Consider the following 17,014-nt stretch of genomic DNA (forward strand, 5'->3'; position numbering starts at 1 on the left):
GGCTTGCTCTTCCCCACCTACACCAGGCACGGCATCTAACACACACACACACACACACACACACCACGCAGAGACACCCAGACCACGCACGCACGCACGGGGACGCACCCTCCTCTCCCCCACCCCACACACGAGCAGCCGAAGGACAAGAGGGTATGGCTGGGGCCTGAGCGGGAACAAGCGAAGCCTTGGTTTGCGGCCCCTCGGCCAACTGCATCAGGATTTTTGTCTGGGCTCGGAGGCCAGAGGATCTCTGCCATTTGCTAGCAGGGCCAGGGATGGCAGGAGGGTGGGTACGGGGCTCAGCCAGGGCCAGTTCTGCTGGCACGATCCTGTAGCACGTGGCCGCGTAGCACGGGGCCGGGTCTGAAGGAGGCCAAGCAGGGGCACAAGACCCAGCAGCGGCACAGGGAAGAGGCCCAGGGCACCCAGGAGCAGACGAGACCCGGGAGTCGTGCGTGCTTGGCGTGGCCGCGGGCCCCGTGACGCCCGAGGACTCGAGTGCTCAGCCCCGTGTAGTGGCCGCGAAGGCCTGCCTGGGAGAAACGCCCCGGGAGGCCGGCAGGAACCCGGGATCGGAAGGGATGTGGAGGGGCCCCGGGTCGGAGGAGATGGCTTTGGCTGTGTTTGGTTTTGTTTCTTCTTCCCAAGATCCCGGGTGTGAAAGGGGCCAGAGGTGAAGTCCTGGGCTGGAAAGCCTCACGATTCAGCCCCGCAGCCCCAGGCCCTGAGTGTGGAGGAGGGCGGAGCGGGTCGGCGAAGGGCGCGGCTGCCGTTTTCCTGATGGGCTGGAGGGGCAGTGGCGCTTTCCGGACGAAGAGGACCGGAAGGGTCCCCGAGACCTCCGCTGGGAGCCACGCACCCACCCAAGGATACGGCTCCAGGAGGCGACGGAGGAGGGCGGCTGCTTGCCCTGGCCCGAGCTGTGCGTCCCCCGCCTTGGCCACAGCAGTGGACATTCCCAGAAGAACAAGCGCCCGAGAGCACTGAGAAATTTTCCCCCGAGAAAACTTGACCCTCGTCCTGGCAGCAGGACACCTCGGGAAGAAAGCCACCCAGCGGCCACCTGGGCGAGACCGGCTGCCCGAGCAGGCGCGCGGGGCCTCTGGCCGCTGGCCCCGGGCTGCCAGCCCCCACCCGGACTCCCAGCCGTGCCAGGAGAGCAGCGTGGAGACGCACGCCGGGTACCTCGGCAGGCTCTTGGGGCTCCCGGAGGCGGCGGCTAGCGTCTACGGCCATACCACCCTGAACGCGCCCGATCTCGTCTGATCTCGGAAGCTAAGCAGGGTCGGGCCTGGTTAGTACTTGGATGGGAGACCGCCTGGGAATACCGGGTGCTGTAGGCTTTTGCTCCTCCCTCCCTCGCTGCTCCTTTTGTCTTCGGGGACTTCGCCACCACCCCCCCCACCACCACCACCACCCCCAGCACCACCACCACCACCACCACCACAACGACCCACCGTGACCACGACACCGACCCCGTCCGGGCCACCCGCCAGACCCACGCACACCGAATCCTCACAGCTACGTCCCCGAATCCTCTCCCCTCCCCACACTCTCCTGGGGCGCGCGCCCGCGACACGGGTCACCAGCGAGGTTGGTCCCAGGCCACGTTGGGGACCGCTCCCCAACTGCCCTCCAGGCGGGCGGGGAGGGACGTGCGGAAGCCATGAGAAAGTGGGTCCTGCACCCCAGCGGGCCCCACAGCGGGACGCGCCACACCTGGGCTCGCCACAAGGTGGTGCACTGGGTCCAGGGCAAGACGCCAGGGGACAGAGAAGCAGGGAGCCTCAGTCGGGTGCTGCTCCACGTCGCGCTCCGTCGCTCAACCCAAGACAGGGCAGCCAGAGCGCGACCTCTACGTGGGATCCCGCCTCCCACGGCAGAGCCTGCGGTCACAGGGACAGAGGGCGCAGGCCGCCAGAGCTCCGGATGCCAGCGGCAGCTCCCCGTCCCGCTCAAAGGGAGGGAGGGCCGCCGCTGGCGCCCAGTCACCTGTGCCACCCTCCGGGTCTCAAAGCACTCCTCAGTCAGCTCAAGGACCGGGGCCACCTGGCCTTCGGGGTCACATGGGCTTGGGCACGACGGAAGGGACCGCTTGCCCCCGTGGAACAGACATTCTCCCCGTGGACAACCTCAGGTGCCGGGACCCTCTGCTCCGCCTTGGAAAACCCACCTTCTGCAATGTATGCCCAACGCAATCAGGCCGAGCAGATTGACCCCCTCGGCCCGGCCCCAGTGTGTGATGGGGCTCTGTGCGTGAGGGCTTGCTCTTCCCCACCTACACCAGGCACGGCATCTAACACACACACACACACACACACACACACCACGCAGAGACACCCAGACCACGCACGCACGCACGGGGACGCACCCTCCTCTCCCCCACCCCACACACGAGCAGCCGAAGGACAAGAGGGTATGGCTGGGGCCTGAGCGGGAACAAGCGAAGCCTTGGTTTGCGGCCCCTTGGCCAACTGCATCAGGATTTTTGTCTGGGCTCGGAGGCCAGAGGATCTCTGCCATTTGCTAGCAGGGCCAGGGATGGCAGGAGGGTGGGTACGGGGCTCAGCCAGGGCCAGTTCTGCTGGCACGATCCTGTAGCACGTGGCCGCGTAGCACGGGGCCGGGTCTGAAGGAGGCCAAGCAGGGGCACAAGACCCAGCAGCGGCACAGGGAAGAGGCCCAGGGCACCCAGGAGCAGACGAGACCCGGGAGTCGTGCGTGCTTGGCGTGGCCTCGGGCCCCGTGACGCCCGAGGACTCGAGTGCTCAGCCCCGTGTAGTGGCCGCGAAGGCCTGCCTGGGAGAAACGCCCCGGGAGGCCGGCAGGAACCCGGGATCGGAAGGGATGTGGAGGGGCCCCGGGTCGGAGGAGATGGCTTTGGCTGTGTTTGGTTTTGTTTCTTCTTCCCAAGATCCCGGGTGTGAAAGGGGCCAGAGGTGAAGTCCTGGGCTGGAAAGCCTCACGATTCAGCCCCGCAGCCCCAGGCCCTGAGTGTGGAGGAGGGCGGAGCGGGTCGGCGAAGGGCGCGGCTGCCGTTTTCCTGATGGGCTGGAGGGGCAGTGGCGCTTTCCGGACGAAGAGGACCGGAAGGGTCCCCGAGACCTCCGCTGGGAGCCACGCACCCACCCAAGGATACGGCTCCAGGAGGCGACGGAGGAGGGCGGCTGCTTGCCCTGGCCCGAGCTGTGCGTCCCCCGCCTTGGCCACAGCAGTGGACATTCCCAGAAGAACAAGCGCCCGAGAGCACTGAGAAATTTTCCCCCGAGAAAACTTGACCCTCGTCCTGGCAGCAGGACACCTCGGGAAGAAAGCCACCCAGCGGCCACCTGGGCGAGACCGGCTGCCCGAGCAGGCGCGCGGGGCCTCTGGCCGCTGGCCCCGGGCTGCCAGCCCCCACCCGGACTCCCAGCCGTGCCAGGAGAGCAGCGTGGAGACGCACGCCGGGGCCCTCGGCAGGCTCTTGGGGCTCCCGGAGGCGGCGGCTAGCGTCTACGGCCATACCACCCTGAACGCGCCCGATCTCGTCTGATCTCGGAAGCTAAGCAGGGTCGGGCCTGGTTAGTACTTGGATGGGAGACCGCCTGGGAATACCGGGTGCTGTAGGCTTTTGCTCCTCCCTCCCTCGCTGCTCCTTTTGTCTTCGGGGACTTCGCCACCACCCCCCCCACCACCACCACCACCCCCAGCACCACCACCACCACCACCACCACAACGACCCACCGTGACCACGACCCCGACCCCGTCCGGGCCACCCGCCAGACCCACGCACACCGAATCCTCACAGCTACGTCCCCGAATCCTCTCCCCTCCCCACACTCTCCTGGGGCGCGCGCCCGCGACACGGGTCACCAGCGAGGTTGGTCCCAGGCCACGTTGGGGACCGCTCCCCAACTGCCCTCCAGGCGGGCGGGGAGGGACGTGCGGAAGCCATGAGAAAGTGGGTCCTGCACCCCAGCGGGCCCCACAGCGGGACGCGCCACACCTGGGCTCGCCACAAGGTGGTGCACTGGGTCCAGGGCAAGACGCCAGGGGACAGAGAAGCAGGGAGCCTCAGTCGGGTGCTGCTCCACGTCGCCCTCCGTCGCTCAACCCAAGACAGGGCAGCCAGCGCGCGACCTCTACGTGGGATCCCGCCTCCCACGGCAGAGCCTGCGGTCACAGGGACAGAGGGCGCAGGCCGCCAGAGCTCCGGATGCCAGCGGCAGCTCCCCGTCCCGCTCAAAGGGAGGGAGGGCCGCCGCTGGCGCCCAGTCGCCTGTGCCACCCTCCGGGTCTCAAAGCACTCCTCAGTCAGCTCAAGGACCGGGGCCACCTGGCCTTCGGGGTCACATGGGCTTGGGCACGACGGAAGGGACGGCTTGCCCCCGTGGAACAGACATTCTCCCCGTGGACAACCTCAGGTGCCGGGACCCTCTGCTCCGCCTTGGAAAACCCACCTTCTGCAATGTATGCCCAACGCAATCAGGCCGAGCAGATTGACCCCCTCGGCCCGGCCCCAGTGTGTGATGGGGCTCTGTGCGTGAGGGCTTGCTCTTCCCCACCTACACCAGGCACGGCATCTAACACACACACACACACACACACACACCACGCAGAGACACCCAGACCACGCACGCACGCACGGGGACGCACCCTCCTCTCCCCCACCCCACACACGAGCAGCCGAAGGACAAGAGGGTATGGCTGGGGCCTGAGCGGGAACAAGCGAAGCCTTGGTTTGCGGCCCCTCGGCCAACTGCATCAGGATTTTTGTCTGGGCTCGGAGGCCAGAGGATCTCTGCCATTTGCTAGCAGGGCCAGGGATGGCAGGAGGGTGGGTACGGGGCTCAGCCAGGGCCAGTTCTGCTGGCACGATCCTGTAGCACGTGGCCGCGTAGCACGGGGCCGGGTCTGAAGGAGGCCAAGCAGGGGCACAAGACCCAGCAGCGGCACAGGGAAGAGGCCCAGGGCACCCAGGAGCAGACGAGACCCGGGAGTCGTGCGTGCTTGGCGTGGCCGCGGGCCCCGTGACGCCCGAGGACTCGAGTGCTCAGCCCCGTGTAGTGGCCGCGAAGGCCTGCCTGGGAGAAACGCCCCGGGAGGCCGGCAGGAACCCGGGATCGGAAGGGATGTGGAGGGGCCCCGGGTCGGAGGAGATGGCTTTGGCTGTGTTTGGTTTTGTTTCTTCTTCCCAAGATCCCGGGTGTGAAAGGGGCCAGAGGTGAAGTCCTGGGCTGGAAAGCCTCACGATTCAGCCCCGCAGCCCCAGGCCCTGAGTGTGGAGGAGGGCGGAGCGGGTCGGCGAAGGGCGCGGCTGCCGTTTTCCTGATGGGCTGGAGGGGCAGTGGCGCTTTCCGGACGAAGAGGACCGGAAGGGTCCCCGAGACCTCCGCTGGGAGCCACGCACCCACCCAAGGATACGGCTCCAGGAGGCGACGGAGGAGGGCGGCTGCTTGCCCTGGCCCGAGCTGTGCGTCCCCCGCCTTGGCCACAGCAGTGGACATTCCCAGAAGAACAAGCGCCCGAGAGCACTGAGAAATTTTCCCCCGAGAAAACTTGACCCTCGTCCTGGCAGCAGGACACCTCGGGAAGAAAGCCACCCAGCGGCCACCTGGGCGAGACCGGCTGCCCGAGCAGGCGCGCGGGGCCTCTGGCCGCTGGCCCCGGGCTGCCAGCCCCCACCCGGACTCCCAGCCATGCCAGGAGAGCAGCGTGGAGACGCACGCCGGGGCCCTCGGCAGGCTCTTGGGGCTCCCGGAGGCGGCGGCTAGCGTCTACGGCCATACCACCCTGAACGCGCCCGATCTCGTCTGATCTCGGAAGCTAAGCAGGGTCGGGCCTGGTTAGTACTTGGATGGGAGACCGCCTGGGAATACCGGGTGCTGTAGGCTTTTGCTCCTCCCTCCCTCGCTGCTCCTTTTGTCTTCGGGGACTTCGCCACCACCCCCCCCACCACCACCACCACCCCCAGCACCACCACCACCACCACCACCACAACGACCCACCGTGACCACGACCCCGACCCCGTCCGGGCCACCCGCCAGACCCACGCACACCGAATCCTCACAGCTACGTCCCCGAATCCTCTCCCCTCCCCACACTCTCCTGGGGCGCGCGCCCGCGACACGGGTCACCAGCGAGGTTGGTCCCAGGCCACGTTGGGGACCGCTCCCCAACTGCCCTCCAGGCGGGCGGGGAGGGACGTGCGGAAGCCATGAGAAAGTGGGTCCTGCACCCCAGCGGGCCCCACAGCGGGACGCGCCACACCTGGGCTCGCCACAAGGTGGTGCACTGGGTCCAGGGCAAGACGCCAGGGGACAGAGAAGCAGGGAGCCTCAGTCGGGTGCTGCTCCACGTCGCCCTCCGTCGCTCAACCCAAGACAGGGCAGCCAGCGCGCGACCTCTACGTGGGATCCCGCCTCCCACGGCAGAGCCTGCGGTCACAGGGACAGAGGGCGCAGGCCGCCAGAGCTCCGGATGCCAGCGGCAGCTCCCCGTCCCGCTCAAAGGGAGGGAGGGCCGCCGCTGGCGCCCAGTCGCCTGTGCCACCCTCCGGGTCTCAAAGCACTCCTCAGTCAGCTCAAGGACCGGGGCCACCTGGCCTTCGGGGTCACATGGGCTTGGGCACGACGGAAGGGACGGCTTGCCCCCGTGGAACAGACATTCTCCCCGTGGACAACCTCAGGTGCCGGGACCCTCTGCTCCGCCTTGGAAAACCCACCTTCTGCAATGTATGCCCAACGCAATCAGGCCGAGCAGATTGACCCCCTCGGCCCGGCCCCAGTGTGTGATGGGGCTCTGTGCGTGAGGGCTTGCTCTTCCCCACCTACACCAGGCACGGCATCTAACACACACACACACACACACACACACCACGCAGAGACACCCAGACCACGCACGCACGCACGGGGACGCACCCTCCTCTCCCCCACCCCACACACGAGCAGCCGAAGGACAAGAGGGTATGGCTGGGGCCTGAGCGGGAACAAGCGAAGCCTTGGTTTGCGGCCCCTCGGCCAACTGCATCAGGATTTTTGTCTGGGCTCGGAGGCCAGAGGATCTCTGCCATTTGCTAGCAGGGCCAGGGATGGCAGGAGGGTGGGTACGGGGCTCAGCCAGGGCCAGTTCTGCTGGCACGATCCTGTAGCACGTGGCCGCGTAGCACGGGGCCGGGTCTGAAGGAGGCCAAGCAGGGGCACAAGACCCAGCAGCGGCACAGGGAAGAGGCCCAGGGCACCCAGGAGCAGACGAGACCCGGGAGTCGTGCGTGCTTGGCGTGGCCGCGGGCCCCGTGACGCCCGAGGACTCGAGTGCTCAGCCCCGTGTAGTGGCCGCGAAGGCCTGCCTGGGAGAAACGCCCCGGGAGGCCGGCAGGAACCCGGGATCGGAAGGGATGTGGAGGGGCCCCGGGTCGGAGGAGATGGCTTTGGCTGTGTTTGGTTTTGTTTCTTCTTCCCAAGATCCCGGGTGTGAAAGGGGCCAGAGGTGAAGTCCTGGGCTGGAAAGCCTCACGATTCAGCCCCGCAGCCCCAGGCCCTGAGTGTGGAGGAGGGCGGAGCGGGTCGGCGAAGGGCGCGGCTGCCGTTTTCCTGATGGGCTGGAGGGGCAGTGGCGCTTTCCGGACGAAGAGGACCGGAAGGGTCCCCGAGACCTCCGCTGGGAGCCACGCACCCACCCAAGGATACGGCTCCAGGAGGCGACGGAGGAGGGCGGCTGCTTGCCCTGGCCCGAGCTGTGCGTCCCCCGCCTTGGCCACAGCAGTGGACATTCCCAGAAGAACAAGCGCCCGAGAGCACTGAGAAATTTTCCCCCGAGAAAACTTGACCCTCGTCCTGGCAGCAGGACACCTCGGGAAGAAAGCCACCCAGCGGCCACCTGGGCGAGACCGGCTGCCCGAGCAGGCGCGCGGGGCCTCTGGCCGCTGGCCCCGGGCTGCCAGCCCCCACCCGGACTCCCAGCCGTGCCAGGAGAGCAGCGTGGAGACGCACGCCGGGGCCCTCGGCAGGCTCTTGGGGCTCCCGGAGGCGGCGGCTAGCGTCTACGGCCATACCACCCTGAACGCGCCCGATCTCGTCTGATCTCGGAAGCTAAGCAGGGTCGGGCCTGGTTAGTACTTGGATGGGAGACCGCCTGGGAATACCGGGTGCTGTAGGCTTTTGCTCCTCCCTCCCTCGCTGCTCCTTTTGTCTTCGGGGACTTCGCCACCACCCCCCCCACCACCACCACCACCCCCAGCACCACCACCACCACCACCACCACAACGACCCACCGTGACCACGACCCCGACCCCGTCCGGGCCACCCGCCAGACCCACGCACACCGAATCCTCACAGCTACGTCCCCGAATCCTCTCCCCTCCCCACACTCTCCTGGGGCGCGCGCCCGCGACACGGGTCACCAGCGAGGTTGGTCCCAGGCCACGTTGGGGACCGCTCCCCAACTGCCCTCCAGGCGGGCGGGGAGGGACGTGCGGAAGCCATGAGAAAGTGGGTCCTGCACCCCAGCGGGCCCCACAGCGGGACGCGCCACACCTGGGCTCGCCACAAGGTGGTGCACTGGGTCCAGGGCAAGACGCCAGGGGACAGAGAAGCAGGGAGCCTCAGTCGGGTGCTGCTCCACGTCGCGCTCCGTCGCTCAACCCAAGACAGGGCAGCCAGCGCGCGACCTCTACGTGGGATCCCGCCTCCCACGGCAGAGCCTGCGGTCACAGGGACAGAGGGCGCAGGCCGCCAGAGCTCCGGATGCCAGCGGCAGCTCCCCGTCCCGCTCAAAGGGAGGGAGGGCCGCCGCTGGCGCCCAGTCGCCTGTGCCACCCTCCGGGTCTCAAAGCACTCCTCAGTCAGCTCAAGGACCGGGGCCACCTGGCCTTCGGGGTCACATGGGCTTGGGCACGACGGAAGGGACCGCTTGCCCCCGTGGAACAGACATTCTCCCCGTGGACAACCTCAGGTGCCGGGACCCTCTGCTCCGCCTTGGAAAACCCACCTTCTGCAATGTATGCCCAACGCAATCAGGCCGAGCAGATTGACCCCCTCGGCCCGGCCCCAGTGTGTGATGGGGCTCTGTGCGTGAGGGCTTGCTCTTCCCCACCTACACCAGGCACGGCATCTAACACACACACACACACACACACACACACCACGCAGAGACACCCAGACCACGCACGCACGCACGGGGACGCACCCTCCTCTCCCCCACCCCACACACGAGCAGCCGAAGGACAAGAGGGTATGGCTGGGGCCTGAGCGGGAACAAGCGAAGCCTTGGTTTGCGGCCCCTCGGCCAACTGCATCAGGATTTTTGTCTGGGCTCGGAGGCCAGAGGATCTCTGCCATTTGCTAGCAGGGCCAGGGATGGCAGGAGGGTGGGTACGGGGCTCAGCCAGGGCCAGTTCTGCTGGCACGATCCTGTAGCACGTGGCCGCGTAGCACGGGGCCGGGTCTGAAGGAGGCCAAGCAGGGGCACAAGACCCAGCAGCGGCACAGGGAAGAGGCCCAGGGCACCCAGGAGCAGACGAGACCCGGGAGTCGTGCGTGCTTGGCGTGGCCGCGGGCCCCGTGACGCCCGAGGACTCGAGTGCTCAGCCCCGTGTAGTGGCCGCGAAGGCCTGCCTGGGAGAAACGCCCCGGGAGGCCGGCAGGAACCCGGGATCGGAAGGGATGTGGAGGGGCCCCGGGTCGGAGGAGATGGCTTTGGCTGTGTTTGGTTTTGTTTCTTCTTCCCAAGATCCCGGGTGTGAAAGGGGCCAGAGGTGAAGTCCTGGGCTGGAAAGCCTCACGATTCAGCCCTGCAGCCCCAGGCCCTGAGTGTGGAGGAGGGCGGAGCGGGTCGGCGAAGGGCGCGGCTGCCGTTTTCCTGATGGGCTGGAGGGGCAGTGGCGCTTTCCGGACGAAGAGGACCGGAAGGGTCCCCGAGACCTCCGCTGGGAGCCACGCACCCACCCAAGGATACGGCTCCAGGAGGCGACGGAGGAGGGCGGCTGCTTGCCCTGGCCCGAGCTGTGCGTCCCCCGCCTTGGCCACAGCAGTGGACATTCCCAGAAGAACAAGCGCCCGAGAGCACTGAGAAATTTTCCCCCGAGAAAACTTGACCCTCGTCCTGGCAGCAGGACACCTCGGGAAGAAAGCCACCCAGCGGCCACCTGGGCGAGACCGGCTGCCCGAGCAGGCGCGCGGGGCCTCTGGCCGCTGGCCCCGGGCTGCCAGCCCCCACCCGGACTCCCAGCCGTGCCAGGAGAGCAGCGTGGAGACGCACGCCGGGGCCCTCGGCAGGCTCTTGGGGCTCCCGGAGGCGGCGGCTAGCGTCTACGGCCATACCACCCTGAACGCGCCCGATCTCGTCTGATCTCGGAAGCTAAGCAGGGTCGGGCCTGGTTAGTACTTGGATGGGAGACCGCCTGGGAATACCGGGTGCTGTAGGCTTTTGCTCCTCCCTCCCTCGCTGCTCCTTTTGTCTTCGGGGACTTCGCCACCACCCCCCCCACCACCACCACCACCCCCAGCACCACCACCACCACCACCACCACAACGACCCACCGTGACCACGACCCCGACCCCGTCCGGGCCACCCGCCAGACCCACGCACACCGAATCCTCACAGCTACGTCCCCGAATCCTCTCCCCTCCCCACACTCTCCTGGGGCGCGCGCCCGCGACACGGGTCACCAGCGAGGTTGGTCCCAGGCCACGTTGGGGACCGCTCCCCAACTGCCCTCCAGGCGGGCGGGGAGGGACGTGCGGAAGCCATGAGAAAGTGGGTCCTGCACCCCAGCGGGCCCCACAGCGGGACGCGCCACACCTGGGCTCGCCACAAGGTGGTGCACTGGGTCCAGGGCAAGACGCCAGGGGACAGAGAAGCAGGGAGCCTCAGTCGGGTGCTGCTCCACGTCGCCCTCCGTCGCTCAACCCAAGACAGGGCAGCCAGCGCGCGACCTCTACGTGGGATCCCGCCTCCCACGGCAGAGCCTGCGGTCACAGGGACAGAGGGCGCAGGCCGCCAGAGCTCCGGATGCCAGCGGCAGCTCCCCGTCCCGCTCAAAGGGAGGGAGGGCCGCCGCTGGCGCCCAGTCGCCTGTGCCACCCTCCGGGTCTCAAAGCACTCCTCAGTCAGCTCAAGGACCGGGGCCACCTGGCCTTCGGGGTCACATGGGCTTGGGCACGACGGAAGGGACCGCTTGCCCCCGTGGAACAGACATTCTCCCCGTGGACAACCTCAGGTGCCGGGACCCTCTGCTCCGCCTTGGAAAACCCACCTTCTGCAATGTATGCCCAACGCAATCAGGCCGAGCAGATTGACCCCCTCGGCCCGGCCCCAGTGTGTGATGGGGCTCTGTGCGTGAGGGCTTGCTCTTCCCCACCTACACCAGGCACGGCATCTAACACACACACACACACACACACACACCACGCAGAGACACCCAGACCACGCACGCACGCACGGGGACGCACCCTCCTCTCCCCCACCCCACACACGAGCAGCCGAAGGACAAGAGGGTATGGCTGGGGCCTGAGCGGGAACAAGCGAAGCCTTGGTTTGCGGCCCCTCGGCCAACTGCATCAGGATTTTTGTCTGGGCTCGGAGGCCAGAGGATCTCTGCCATTTGCTAGCAGGGCCAGGGATGGCAGGAGGGTGGGTACGGGGCTCAGCCAGGGCCAGTTCTGCTGGCACGATCCTGTAGCACGTGGCCGCGTAGCACGGGGCCGGGTCTGAAGGAGGCCAAGCAGGGGCACAAGACCCAGCAGCGGCACAGGGAAGAGGCCCAGGGCACCCAGGAGCAGACGAGACCCGGGAGTCGTGCGTGCTTGGCGTGGCCGCGGGCCCCGTGACGCCCGAGGACTCGAGTGCTCAGCCCCGTGTAGTGGCCGCGAAGGCCTGCCTGGGAGAAACGCCCCGGGAGGCCGGCAGGAACCCGGGATCGGAAGGGATGTGGAGGGGCCCCGGGTCGGAGGAGATGGCTTTGGCTGTGTTTGGTTTTGTTTCTTCTTCCCAAGATCCCGGGTGTGAAAGGGGCCAGAGGTGAAGTCCTGGGCTGGAAAGCCTCACGATTCAGCCCCGCAGCCCCAGGCCCTGAGTGTGGAGGAGGGCGGAGCGGGTCGGCGAAGGGCGCGGCTGCCGTTTTCCTGATGGGCTGGAGGGGCAGTGGCGCTTTCCGGACGAAGAGGACCGGAAGGGTCCCCGAGACCTCCGCTGGGAGCCACGCACCCACCCAAGGATACGGCTCCAGGAGGCGACGGAGGAGGGCGGCTGCTTGCCCTGGCCCGAGCTGTGCGTCCCCCGCCTTGGCCACAGCAGTGGACATTCCCAGAAGAACAAGCGCCCGAGAGCACTGAGAAATTTTCCCCCGAGAAAACTTGACCCTCGTCCTGGCAGCAGGACACCTCGGGAAGAAAGCCACCCAGCGGCCACCTGGGCGAGACCGGCTGCCCGAGCAGGCGCGCGGGGCCTCTGGCCGCTGGCCCCGGGCTGCCAGCCCCCACCCGGACTCCCAGCCGTGCCAGGAGAGCAGCGTGGAGACGCACGCCGGGGCCCTCGGCAGGCTCTTGGGGCTCCCGGAGGCGGCGGCTAGCGTCTACGGCCATACCACCCTGAACGCGCCCGATCTCGTCTGATCTCGGAAGCTAAGCAGGGTCGGGCCTGGTTAGTACTTGGATGGGAGACCGCCTGGGAATACCGGGTGCTGTAGGCTTTTGCTCCTCCCTCCCTCGCTGCTCCTTTTGTCTTCGGGGACTTCGCCACCACCCCCCCCACCACCACCACCACCCCCAGCACCACCACCACCACCACCACAACGACCCACCGTGACCACGACCCCGACCCCGTCCGGGCCACCCGCCAGACCCACGCACACCGAATCCTCACAGCTACGTCCCCGAATCCTCTCCCCTCCCCACACTCTCCTGGGGCGCGCGCCCGCGACACGGGTCACCAGCGAGGTTGGTCCCAGGCCACGTTGGGGACCGCTCCCCAACTGCCCTCCAGGCGGGCGGGGAGGGACGTGCGGAAGCCATGAGAAAGTGGGTCCTGCACCCCAGCGGGCCCCACAGCGGGACGCGCCACACCTGGGCTCGCCACAAGGTGGTGCACTGGGTCCAGGGCAAGACGCCAGGGGACAGAGAAGCAGGGAGCCTCAGTCGGGTGCTGCTTCACGTCGCGCTCCGTCGCTCAACCCAAGACAGGGCAGCCAGCGCGCGACCTCTACGTGGGATCCCGCCTCCCACGGCAGAGCCTGCGGTCACAGGGACAGAGGGCGCAGGCCGCCAGAGCTCCGGATGCCAGCGGCAGCTCCCCGTCCCGCTCAAAGGGAGGGAGGGCCGCCGCTGGCGCCCAGTCGCCTGTGCCACCCTCCGGGTCTCAAAGCACTCCTCAGTCAGCTCAAGGACCGGGGCCACCTGGCCTTCGGGGTCACATGGGCTTGGGCACGACGGAAGGGACCGCTTGCCCCCGTGGAACAGACATTCTCCCCGTGGACAACCTCAGGTGCCGGGACCCTCTGCTCCGCCTTGGAAAACCCACCTTCTGCAATGTATGCCCAACGCAATCAGGCCGAGCAGATTGACCCCCTCGGCCCGGCCCCAGTGTGTGATGGGGCTCTGTGCGTGAGGGCTTGCTCTTCCCCACCTACACCAGGCACGGCATCTAACACACACACACACACACACACACACCACGCAGAGACACCCAGACCACGCACGCACGCACGGGGACGCACCCTCCTCTCCCCCACCCCACACACGAGCAGCCGAAGGACAAGAGGGTATGGCTGGGGCCTGAGCGGGAACAAGCGAAGCCTTGGTTTGCGGCCCCTCGGCCAACTGCATCAGGATTTTTGTCTGGGCTCGGAGGCCAGAGGATCTCTGCCATTTGCTAGCAGGGCCAGGGATGGCAGGAGGGTGGGTACGGGGCTCAGCCAGGGCCAGTTCTGCTGGCACGATCCTGTAGCACGTGTCCGCGTAGCACGGGGCCGGGTCTGAAGGAGGCCAAGCAGGGGCACAAGACCCAGCAGCGGCACAGGGAAGAGGCCCAGGGCACCCAGGAGCAGACGAGACCCGGGAGTCGTGCGTGCTTGGCGTGGCCGCGGGCCCCGTGACGCCCGAGGACTCGAGTGCTCAGCCCCGTGTAGTGGCCGCGAAGGCCTGCCTGGGAGAAACGCCCCGGGAGGCCGGCAGGAACCCGGGATCGGAAGGGATGTGGAGGGGCCCCGGGTCGGAGGAGATGGCTTTGGCTGTGTTTGGTTTTGTTTCTTCTTCCCAAGATCCCGGGTGTGAAAGGGGCCAGAGGTGAAGTCCTGGGCTGGAAAGCCTCACGATTCAGCCCCGCAGCCCCAGGCCCTGAGTGTGGAGGAGGGCGGAGCGGGTCGGCGAAGGGCGCGGCTGCCGTTTTCCTGATGGGCTGGAGGGGCAGTGGCGCTTTCCGGACGAAGAGGACCGGAAGGGTCCCCGAGACCTCCGCTGGGAGCCACGCACCCACCCAAGGATACGGCTCCAGGAGGCGACGGAGGAGGGCGGCTGCTTGCCCTGGCCCGAGCTGTGCGTCCCCCGCCTTGGCCACAGCAGTGGACATTCCCAGAAGAACAAGCGCCCGAGAGCACTGAGAAATTTTCCCCCGAGAAAACTTGACCCTCGTCCTGGCAGCAGGACACCTCGGGAAGAAAGCCACCCAGCGGCCACCTGGGCGAGACCGGCTGCCCGAGCAGGCGCGCGGGGCCTCTGGCCGCTGGCCCCGGGCTGCCAGCCCCCACCCGGACTCCCAGCCGTGCCAGGAGAGCAGCGTGGAGACGCACGCCGGGGCCCTCGGCAGGCTCTTGTGGCTCCCAGAGGCGGCGGCTAGCGTCTACGGCCATACCACCCTGAACGCGCCCGATCTCGTCTGATCTCGGAAGCTAAGCAGGGTCGGGCCTGGTTAGTACTTGGATGGGAGACCGCCTGGGAATACCGGGTGCTGTAGGCTTTTGCTCCTCCCTCCCTCGCTGCTCCTTTTGTCTTCGGGGACTTCGCCACCACCCCCCCCACCACCACCACCCCCAGCACCACCACCACCACCACCACCACAACGACCCACCGTGACCACGACCCCGACCCCGTCCGGGCCACCCGCCAGACCCACGCACACCGAATCCTCACAGCTACGTCCCCGAATCCTCTCCCCTCCCCACACTCTCCTGGGGCGCGCGCCCGCGACACGGGTCACCAGCGAGGTTGGTCCCAGGCCACGTTGGGGACCGCTCCCCAACTGCCCTCCAGGCGGGCGGGGAGGGACGTGCGGAAGCCATGAGAAAGTGGGTCCTGCACCCCAGCGGGCCCCACAGCGGGACGCGCCACACCTGGGCTCGCCACAAGGTGGTGCACTGGGTCCAGGGCAAGACGCCAGGGGACAGAGAAGCAGGGAGCCTCAGTCGGGTGCTGCTCCACGTCGCGCTCCGTCGCTCAACCCAAGACAGGGCAGCCAGCGCGCGACCTCTACGTGGGATCCCGCCTCCCACGGCAGAGCCTGCGGTCACAGGGACAGAGGGCGCAGGCCGCCAGAGCTCCGGATGCCAGCGGCAGCTCCCCGTCCCGCTCAAAGTGAGGGAGGGCCGCCGCTGGCGCCCAGTCGCCTGTGCCACCCTCCGGGTCTCAAAGCACTCCTCAGTCAGCTCAAGGACCGGGGCCACCTGGCCTTCGGGGTCACATGGGCTTGGGCACGACGGAAGGGACCGCTTGCCCCCGTGGAACAGACATTCTCCCCGTGGACAACCTCAGGTGCCGGGACCCTCTGCTCCGCCTTGGAAAACCCACCTTCTGCAATGTATGCCCAACGCAATCAGGCCGAGCAGATTGACCCCCTCGGCCCGGCCCCAGTGTGTGATGGGGCTCTGTGCGTGAGGGCTTGCTCTTCCCCACCTACACCAGGCACGGCATCTAACACACACACACACACACACACACACCACGCAGAGACACCCAGACCACGCACGCACGCACGGGGACGCACCCTCCTCTCCCCCACCCCACACACGAGCAGCCGAAGGACAAGAGGGTATGGCTGGGGCCTGAGCGGGAACAAGCGAAGCCTTGGTTTGCGGCCCCTCGGCCAACTGCATCAGGATTTTTGTCTGGGCTCGGAGGCCAGAGGATCTCTGCCATTTGCTAGGAGGGCCAGGGATGGCAGGAGGGTGGGTACGGGGCTCAGCCAGGGCCAGTTCTGCTGGCACGATCCTGTAGCACGTGGCCGCGTAGCACGGGGCCGGGTCTGAAGGAGGCCAAGCAGGGGCACAAGACCCAGCAGCGGCACAGGGAAGAGGCCCAGGGCACCCAGGAGCAGACGAGACCCGGGAGTCGTGCGTGCTTGGCGTGGCCGCGGGCCCCGTGACGCCCGAGGACTCGAGTGCTCAGCCCCGTGTAGTGGCCGCGAAGGCCTGCCTGGGAGAAACGCCCCGGGAGGCCGGCAGGAACCCGGGATCGGAAGGGATGTGGAGGGGCCCCGGGTCGGAGGAGATGGCTTTGGCTGTGTTTGGTTTTGTTTCTTCTTCCCAAGATCCCGGGTGTGAAAGGGGCCAGAGGTGAAGTCCTGGGCTGGAAAGCCTCACGATTCAGCCCCGCAGCCCCAGGCCCTGAGTGTGGAGGAGGGCGGAGCGGGTCGGCGAAGGGCGCGGCTGCCGTTTTCCTGATGGGCTGGAGGGGCAGTGTCGCTTTCCGGACGAAGAGGACCGGAAGGGTCCCCGAGACCTCCGCTGGGAGCCACGCACCCACCCAAGGATACGGCTCCAGGAGGCGACGGAGGAGGGCGGCTGCTTGCCCTGGCCCGAGCTGTGCGTCCCCCGCCTTGGCCACAGCAGTGGACATTCCCAGAAGAACAAGCGCCCGAGAGCACTGAGAAATTTTCCCCCGAGAAAACTTGACCCTCGTCCTGGCAGCAGGACACCTCGGGAAGAAAGCCACCCAGCGGCCACCTGGGCGAGACCGGCTGCCCGAGCAGGCGCGCGGGGCCTCTGGCCGCTGGCCCCGGGCTGCCAGCCCCCACCCGGACTCCCAGCCGTGCCAGGAGAGCAGCG

The 17,014-nt window shown here is 67.7% G+C and overlaps 7 non-coding genes across 7 annotated transcripts; all 7 read left to right on the forward strand.

The window, feature by feature from the left end:
• The first annotated feature begins 1,227 nt into the window (after positions 1 to 1,227).
• Positions 1,228 to 1,346, forward strand: LOC141420487 (5S ribosomal RNA). Its single transcript, XR_012445025.1, has one exon. It is a non-coding gene; the product is annotated as a 5S ribosomal RNA (ribosomal RNA).
• A 2,147-nt stretch (positions 1,347 to 3,493) lies between these two features.
• Positions 3,494 to 3,612, forward strand: LOC141420488 (5S ribosomal RNA). The gene has a single exon (XR_012445026.1). It is a non-coding gene; the product is annotated as a 5S ribosomal RNA (ribosomal RNA).
• A 2,145-nt stretch (positions 3,613 to 5,757) lies between these two features.
• Positions 5,758 to 5,876, forward strand: LOC141420489 (5S ribosomal RNA). Its single transcript, XR_012445027.1, has one exon. It is a non-coding gene; the product is annotated as a 5S ribosomal RNA (ribosomal RNA).
• A 2,145-nt stretch (positions 5,877 to 8,021) lies between these two features.
• LOC141420490 (5S ribosomal RNA) lies at positions 8,022 to 8,140 on the forward strand. Its single transcript, XR_012445028.1, has one exon. It is a non-coding gene; the product is annotated as a 5S ribosomal RNA (ribosomal RNA).
• Positions 8,141 to 10,287: 2,147 nt separating this feature from the next.
• On the forward strand, positions 10,288 to 10,406 carry LOC141420491 (5S ribosomal RNA). The gene has a single exon (XR_012445029.1). It is a non-coding gene; the product is annotated as a 5S ribosomal RNA (ribosomal RNA).
• A 2,145-nt stretch (positions 10,407 to 12,551) lies between these two features.
• On the forward strand, positions 12,552 to 12,670 carry LOC141420492 (5S ribosomal RNA). Its single transcript, XR_012445030.1, has one exon. It is a non-coding gene; the product is annotated as a 5S ribosomal RNA (ribosomal RNA).
• Positions 12,671 to 14,812: 2,142 nt separating this feature from the next.
• On the forward strand, positions 14,813 to 14,931 carry LOC141420494 (5S ribosomal RNA). Its single transcript, XR_012445032.1, has one exon. It is a non-coding gene; the product is annotated as a 5S ribosomal RNA (ribosomal RNA).
• Positions 14,932 to 17,014: the final 2,083 nt, after the last annotated feature.

This window comes from Castor canadensis, unplaced genomic scaffold, assembly GCF_047511655.1.
Source record: "Castor canadensis unplaced genomic scaffold, mCasCan1.hap1v2 HAP1_SCAFFOLD_269, whole genome shotgun sequence".
NCBI lineage: Eukaryota > Metazoa > Chordata > Mammalia > Rodentia > Castoridae > Castor > Castor canadensis.